Here is a 9,352-nt window from a genome sequence, read left to right on the forward strand (position 1 = left end):
ATCATGGATTGAGATACTGGATGTTTGGTAGAATCTCTTCTGAATATTAGTACCATGATGTGGGAGAAATTTAAAAGATGCTAACACTTAGATTTTGAAGAGGGGAGCTAAGCATGATGCCATAGGTAAAGAATGGCAGACAGATTTATGATTTTTGTATGAATGTTATATGTTCCTCAGTTTACTTTTTCCATTTCATGCTGTCTGGCTGCATTATATTAGATCAAAAAAACTGTTAGAGGAAGCAAGAAACAGTATGATGACACTAATAAGCTGTCTTAAGAGGTGATACCAACAGTCCTTGAAAAGTCAATGGGAAAGGGAAGTTTATCCATTGGGAATTGTCCACCTACATTGCTTCAATGAGGTTACTAAGTTTATTTTTCTCACTAGGCCAAAGCCTAGAATCAAGGGACATTAGCCAGTTTGAAAACTTTTGCCTAAGAGGATTGGGGTGCATAAGCACCAGCTGCTTGGGAGAGAGACAACACTGTATGAAAAATCTATGATAGAGAAAGAAATTGCAGCACGGTTCCTAGGCCAGAAGTAGGGATGACCAGGACTTATGAAGGAACAATAAGACTCAGGCGCCTGGCACACATTAATTTAATGGTGCAGTGGGATTTGATCCCCAGTACTACCAATCATACCTCCTGCCATGCCACATATGCATGGCATAAGGTGCAGTTTTGGGGATCAGATTCCATGTGCACCATTTCTGCTTACCATAGCAGATGCAGCCCAGGATCATAATCATGTTTGGCCAGGATTAATAATTAGGTGGTTTTCAGCTCTGGTTCAATGCCTCAAACCAGCCTCTGTTCGGTTCTGGGGTGAACAATCAGCTTATAGTTGATTCCAGCCTGGACAGCTTTGGGTGCTTCAAAGAACTCAAAGACCACAAGAGGTCAGAATGTTTTTGATGCTGTGGATTTCCATCTGCAATCTCTGAATTTATATGAATCATGTAGGTGTTTGAACATGAAACAATGCTAATAATATGTGACCCACTATCACACGCTTTTAAAAAAAAAAAAACATCTTAAAGCTGCAGCATCCTGATTGAGAATCGCTCGTCTATAAGGTGCCATCCTGCCCTGCTGTCTCCCTATCTTCAGATTACCACGACTAACTACCTCTCTCATCTTGTCCATAACCATGATCCCAGACATGACTGACCCAAATAAAATTGTGGGATAATTGGAAATGGGGCAAATAAAGAATAGTATCAACTGTTTCAAAAGGGTTTGAATGGCAAAGATCCAGAAGTTGCTCAGGCTAGGGAATATCTTAATAAATAGGAAAATCAGTTCATACTCAGGATTTGGAGGAAAACAAGAAAATGACCACCCCAAGGAAGAGTAGAAATGTGTTTCTGCTCTTTCTGAGTTTGCATTTGGCTCTGGGTTTAAGCTTTGTTAAAGAGTACAGAATATCCTTGCAGGCTTCCAAGTGCTCTGACCTGTGTGCCTAATCGTTTTTGTTTTTTGCCAGATCACTGTGTCCCACACCTTGCAGGATTTAGGACAGCGTGAGTATGTGTGCATTTGGGATCCTATAGGTATGCTCAGTTAGCTGGTTGTATAAAGTTTTAGTGTGCATTTGGCAGACTTTTTATTTAATCTGTTTTACCTTTCATTTGCAAAGGATTGTGCCGGCATAATACATGCTATACAAATGGTTGCAGTATATAATATTTTGTTGACTTGCAAATCAGAGCCCTTGCAAGTTTGTTTCCATTTGGATGAAGAATTGTAGGGAAGATTAAGCCATTATACTTAGTCAAATAATGCTGAGTTACAAGTAATCCCGTACAGAGTGGAAACAGTGTACCATTACAAAACTCTACTCTAAAGTCATTTTAGGCTAATCAAGCCAAGGAACTGATTCCTGGAACTGAGCACCCACCCTATTGACTATTCCTGTAACCCATGACAATACAACCATTGAGTCAATCAAGTCAAGGGTGGACTCCCAAAACTGCATGTATGGGCAGGCAGAGACCCCTGTGACTGACAGCTGTCATGCACTACTCAAGACCCACGTGGGACAGCGACCTCCAAATTGGGCAGCCAAGATGATGCTGGGGGGATCACACAAATCGGCCAGAAAGGGATAAAAGGTAGTGAAGCTTGACCCCCAGTGTCACCCTCTCATCTAGCACCTGACCTACCAAGACAGAAAGACAAGCAGGCAACCCCCTTCTGGAGAAGACATTGCTTTGAAGGAAGTTGACCATCGACAGCAGACTCTAGGGCCTCGGATAGGTAGATATACTGACACCAGTGCTCTCACAATTGCTACAGCAGCTACTATACACTATACTACATGGGTTTAAATGACATGGGTTTGAATGAGTGAGTGCGTGTGTGTGTGCGCGTGCGCATGCACTAAGGTGACCAGTACCCCTCATAAATCAAAGTTAGCATGTATGATTTTATTGGTAACTTCACATCCCATACAATAAATTAGAATTTATTATGATCCTGTGAGTTGGTCCTTTGTAGCCAACAATAAGTAGCTTCCATGTTTGGAAATCCCCAAGCCTGCCACTCCAGGCAGCCCTGTGCCTAAGAAACTGTCTCCCTGATTTCTCCTAAGGCCATCCTCACAGCACTTCCCCTCCACCACAGCTAAATCTCTCCATCATACACAGTCTGCAGCTGATTTCCTAGCTCCTGCATTTGCATCCAGGGAAGCCCCTGTTAATCCACCTGACCTAGTTGTGACTTGCCCATTTGGCCTTGTGTCCTTTAGGATTAAAGTTCTCTTTGCCTGCAACTGTTTATACAAAGTAAAGGTTCTTAACTGCTATTTGTGTCAAGCCTGGGAAAGTGCTTGGCACACCTATTGAATCGAGTGAGGTCTGTGAATGTCTTTGGATCTAAGACCAGCCGACCATTCACATCTTTGTGCATGATGCCATATAGTCACTGTATTTTCCTTCACATGTATTTATAACAGAATATTATGACTGGTGAGAAACAGCTATTCTAAAGCAGACATTTCCCATTTCCTTTGATGGCATGATTCAAACCAGATGAACAGGGCTGAAAGGTCCTGAGTAAGGCAGACAATTTCAGCTATTTATGGCACATGCTAATATAGATGAAAATGTTTTCAGTGTCTGTTCTTTCCAGGAATCTACTAGGCTGACTGAAATAGTGCAGAAAGACATAAGAGAGATTAATTTAGAAGACAATCTACTTGCTTGAGTTTATAATTCAGAATATTTTCTTTTATAATCATGGTTTTACATTCAACAGAGGAACAACAGCACACTACTAAAAAAGCATAAAACAGGCATTTAAACTAGTGTTCCATTTATCTCAATTCTGTTCTGTTAAACAAACTAGATAGCAGTAAGATAATATCCTGGATCAAAATCTACCAGTGAAAATGTGCACAATGATTGGTTGAAAGAAGTGTTCTCAGTGTTTCATGTCTGCACTGACATTGCTCTAGACTTCAGTGTGACATCAGCATATCTAAGCCAGGTCTAAACTAGCTGGCTTGGGTATGGCTAACAATGTAGATGTGTTAGTATTTGGAGCCCAGGCTGAAAAACTTACCCAAGACCCTGAGCAAATACAGGTAGCTTGTTCCATTGCGGCTACACTGCTAGTTTAGAACTAGCTGGCTAAGGCATGTCTTTACTGCAGCCAAAATGGTGACTGCAATGTGAACATATCCTCAAGCACTAACCCAGTATTCGCAGAGCAGCCTCTGATGGAATCAGCACACTGAATTGAAGACAAAAGTTGGCACATCTGGTACTTCACAAATTTTGTCATCAGTCCCCTTGACATTGTCATTAAGAAAATCTGCATGTACAGCATTTTAGAGGCTCCAACTCTGCAAGTTGCCTACAGTACTGAATAGCTCAGGTTGTAAATAAATGAATTCAGAGCTGCTCATCTTTGCTACTGCAGTGGAGTATCTGTTCGCTCCATGTATAAAGGGGCCTCATCCAGCCAGATGTTGGGTACTTCCCATTTATCCTGAGAGAAGTTAGAAGCCAGGAGTAATTAGCTTTAACCATATTTTAATGATTTCATCCCTTTGCAAAGTTTTAATGTATCACAAATAAGTCAATAATGCTGGACCCTACTGCACCACTAAAATCAGCAGGAGTTCTGTAATTGATTACAATATGAGCAATGTCTGGCTCCTTATGCATGAGTTTTTTTTTTTCTTCATTGCACAGTTTAACTAGGGCTATGCTAATATCATTTTTTCCCTTTACATTTCCTGTAACCAATTAGCTCTAAGGTTAAATCCTCACATGCCAAGTTGCAGCTTGGAGGGTGGCTTTAAAGCCAAGCTACTGAACCCTCAAAAGTCGGGTTTTATAATGGAAACACTGACACAACCTTAATTATAGCTCCACAGTTCTGCAAGGGGAGCTCGGAAAATGCATTTGTCTAGTCTGATTAGGTTCAGCTGTTATCCTCTCTTTAGAAGACGACAACTCTGGCATACCGGAATGGTTAGACAATGTTAAGTGGCTGGCTTCTCTGCACGCCTGCACAATAGGGTGCTGCTGGGGTTTCTTAATTCCTAGCTGTATAAATATTCAGGACCTCTGACCCACATTCCCAGGCTCAGTCCTTCCCTGAAACAAGCTGGTGCATACACGTAGTACAATTGCACCTCACATATGGTTGTCACCTCTGCTTGATTTCACCAGATCTTGGGGTTGTAGCATATCTAAAGGTAGAAGGACCCCTTGGAAAGACAGTGAAATGCAAATGCTCTGGTAAAATTATTTTAAAGCTTACTTACACACTTTAGGCCCTGATTCAGTAAGGTGCTTAAGCTTGTGCTTAACTTGAACAACATGAATAATTCCAGTGACTGCTGAGGTTGCCCACCACCTCGGCATTACAATCCTTCACTGAATCACTTGAAATCCGCCAACACCCTCTCATGCTAGGGACTGCAAGGGGTGCTGATCAAGAGCCAGCAAATGTGATGGATGTTCTCCTGTGGGCAGATGCACTAGCTCTAAGAACCCTATGCATCATCTTGGTGAGCTGAAAAGCTTTACAGTAATAGAGAGTAGGGTACAGTGCAGCTACATTGCCAGCATCCGTAGCATTCTTTGGCACAGACCGCCATAGGGCTAGAGTTAATGGAAAGCGGTATTGGTAACACTTTTCCAGTCAGACTGTTCACATACCAGTGTTTTGTACTTTGAAGTATTTAACTGGTTGTACTTCTTGCCAAGGTAGATTTACAAATCACTTAAATAACAAATCTTCAGAGCCAGTTACTGGCTTATATTCTCCTGTCTCATGCTTGCGGCAGTATTGTGGTGATATTAGTCCTCCTGGTGAGTTCTACAAGTATTGCTCTAAAAGTAATTCAGAGTAAGAAGGGCAATCCAAATGAAAAGGAGATGAAACAGTTACCCAGTGGGCTGTCGTCTTCTCCCACTATTAATCAGTTGCAGAGGATATAAACACAAATGGAAGCCCTGCTTTATATTAGATACTTATTTAGGATTCACCTTCTCATGAACACAATTATTGTTTATCCAGTTATATTATATCCACGACTCAACTACCTTGGAGCCAAGTGTTGCACAAGATGTGCCACTCAGGACAGGGAGAGTGCCAGAACAAATGCACTCTTTCAGTGCTTAAATTATTAGAGTTATTTTTGTTAATGTCAGCATTTGATATTAAAAATTCAAAACTGAATGGATCCTTTCTGATAGCATCGATTGAAGCTACTGTCCAGCATCCCACAACCTTTATTCATGTGAGCAGCTGTTTTAGTTGTTTAGCTTGAATGGAAAAAGGACAAGTATCCCTTAGGATTAAAAAGAAGAAGAAAAAGTTTAAAGTTTGCATTTGTATCGGAACATCCTTTGGTTTCAAGGAAGCTGGATTCCAGAGTTCAGCTTTGGGAGTTATCTCTGATCAAATAAACTTGGAGAATATAGAAAATCAAATGGCTTTCCTCAAACAACTTTTGCTTTTTTATTGCAGCAGAAGTTGAGAGCTGAATATAGAGAAAAGGGAACCCTGAGGACTTTGTTGCTTTTTGGTACGTGACACCTACGAAGTGCTTCATTTACAAAACCAATTGCCTTTAGAAGTTACTAGGCAACAATGCCCTACGCTTTTGATATATTCATCCAATGAGTATTTTGAAGACTTAATAACAGTATCTTGTGTTTAACTGGCTGACTGTACTGGCACTTGATATCTTGCTGGATTACCGGTGTGCCTGAAGCTGTGGAATAAGCCTGGACTTTCTTCTTCATTCGGCTGGATTTAGCTCATCACAAAGTTGTCAGCTTTTTTCCAACATGTCCAGAATCCTGATACTTTTGTTTTATTGTTTCAAATACAACAACGTGGGAATGTTGAGGCCATTCTTTGCTTTTTGTTCTTGTTACCTCTTTTACTTCAGCAAGTATTTTTGATGCTTGCATATAAGGAAACGTTAGATCCATTATAAAACTTAAAACTAATCGGAAATGGACATATTTTTGTGAACTCCCATGAACAAAAAACAGTTTCTTATTAATAAAACCCAGCGGCTGTTAAATTACTGCTGAATAAATATCTTGCAGATTTAGTAAGGAAAACATAATTACAAATGATCTTTTCCAACTCCTGCACTAATTAAATGAAGAGATTTCTTCTGCACTGTGTGCTTTGCAGACATAACTGGATATTAAATTATTGCATTAAAACCATGTCTTGTTGTTTTGCATTTACCCCACTCTCTCTGTTGAAGATGTCTCAGTCATCTAAATTGAAAAGGCTTGGTTGGTTTTGGCCTTTTAATTAAGTGCTTGTATAGGACTTTAAGATTACTGCAGATTCATTTTGGTTGCATTCATTCTCCTTTGGCCTGTAGATGAAGGAGCTGCCAACCACAAGTGGATCAGGCTGAGAAGAAGCCTTATCTTTAAGTGAATTGTCATTAATTCTTGGACAGAAAAGACAATAAATTACATTTACGTGTGAGGACTGATAGAGAGGGCTGCTGCATCCACACCATTCAGAGGCTCAGCTCTGGACTAAAAAGGGCCAGAAATGGTTAACAGAGCAGGAGCTTGTGAGGACTTTTATTTTCCTGGTATGAAGGTTTGTCAAGGCTTGACATTTACTTAGGAATTGTAGCATCAATATAAACAAGCAAACAAAAAAACCCACAGTCCTAGCTGATTCCCTAAAATAAAAATATAGAAATATTCCAATGTCATGGACAAAGTCTGAAACGTACAGTTGTGCTATGGGTCCTGGTGATGGAACAGTTTCCTTGAGCAAGATCTTGCAAACCATGCAGCCCTAGCTATGTCAGTGCACTAACTCATGTGAGTTCTGCAGGATCAGATGGTTTGTTTCTTAAAGCTACTGGGATTAAACATTAAAATACTGCTAAAATCAATGTATTTCCATTCTATGCATAGTAGTACTACTATCAGAGCAACAATTCCAGGTAAGATGTAAGTAAAGATCATGTAAAATACACGTGGTTCAGTTCCTTATGGGAACATCACTGCACCAAAAATCAAACTGGTTTGTGAAAAAAGATGAAATCCTGACGATGCTGGGTCAGTGGAACACCTTTCATATGCATGTTCTTAAGGCCAGCAGTCAGTGGTATGAATCTGAAGGAAAAATATGCCTTTATTTAGCAGTAATTGTTCTTTAGGCGATCGTTGCAGGGCTTCCCCAATGTGAATCCAAAAACCTCTGCACTGTTTGTAAGGGCCTCATCCAAAACCCACTAAAATAAATAGAAGTTTTCCATTGACTTCAACAAGCTTTGGATCTGACCCAAAGTTGAGTGGCTGAGAAAATCAAACTTTTGTCTGAGGAAGTTCAAGAAAGCTTAAGAGAAGCTTTTAATCAAGCATAGGATTATTTTTGTTAATCTTCAGAGAGGTCATTTTCATAGGCCTTGATCTGTCTTTGATTGAAATCCCTGGGAGGTCTAGATTTAGTGGAAGTAGGACTGAATTTCTTACTGAAACAACCCCAGTGTGTTGCACCTTCACAGGGCCTGGTGGACTTCCTGGCCTGCAAGAGTTATTACTTTTGCTTTAAGGACAGAAATAACAATGACTTCAACCATTTTAGGGTATGTAGAATTGTTCCGTATTGTTTCTGAATTTAATGTAACAAGAGTTAATTTAGTATGTTTGAAATGTACTAAATGTAAAATGTGGGACTATTTGACTAGCATTATATGGAATGGTCGTGTTGTGCATTAGTAATTTTGGTGTATTTTCAATGATAATTAGCATCCAGGGTGACATGTCATTGCCTCTGTCTCTACTGGCAAGTGAACTCTTATAAATGGAAACACTCCACTTTGGAAGGAATCCAGAATGTTTCAGAGTTAGCTTGACAGAAAGAAAAAAAATGTGTACTTAAAAGACATCTATACCAGCAGGGTATTGCTGCAGCTTTTCACATGCAAAGTTTGCCTTTTTTGTAGGAAACACTTTAAGTGTCCAGCCAACCTGTTACTCCCCACACTGGTTATCTGAAAAGATGAACATAACTAGTTACTAGGAGTAAGCATCAAGTTCCTGTGTGGAAAGTAAAGAATCACGTCCCTTTTTATAACAGCAGATGCTTATTCCTATTTCCCTGCCCACCCGTTTCTCTCCCCGTGCTGCTGGGCAGTGTTCTGTTTGCCTCCCATCGCCCCCAGAGCTGATTGCACTTCGGTGTTGCTTCGCAGCTACCCATGTATTGTTTCATCCACCTGTTGTATCTTGTCAGCAAGCTCTTTGGGGAAGGCTAATCTTTTTCACTGTTTGTACAACGTCCAGCACAACAAGTGATACTGTAATCTTAATTTAGATACTAAATAATAATAAATTGCTGAATAGTGTGTGGCTAGAATGCATGCATAAATAAATGCAGAGCAGCATTGATTATGCAGAGATATTAGGTCCTTTTGTCTAGATCTCTAGTTCGAGCCATGTAGAAGATGATCTATCAGGGATTTTATCTGTCTTGATGTCAGTTTCTGATTGGCAGTACAAAGGGATGCTGCTTAGAGTCCAGTTTATTTCTCCCTTTGTCCTCCTCCTCCTCCTCTGTTGTTTATCCAAATTGCCTTGTGGTTTCTGTTAACAGAATTACCAGTGCTATGGTTTTAATAGTTCATATTCATGATGGGGGCATCTGATCCAGGGATGAAGTTAAATATAACCCTGTCTAGTGTAAGGAGAAGATTTAATGGGAAATGGTTGGCATTCTTTCTTCCTAAAGGGACAGAGGAAGAGAGTGAGTGAGACGTGTATATACACACACACACACACACACACACACACACACATACAGAGAGGGAGAGGGAGAGAGAAAAGGGGAAG

Source organism: Alligator mississippiensis, chromosome 5 (genome assembly GCF_030867095.1).
Source record: "Alligator mississippiensis isolate rAllMis1 chromosome 5, rAllMis1, whole genome shotgun sequence".
In the NCBI taxonomy this organism is placed as follows: domain Eukaryota; kingdom Metazoa; phylum Chordata; order Crocodylia; family Alligatoridae; genus Alligator; species Alligator mississippiensis.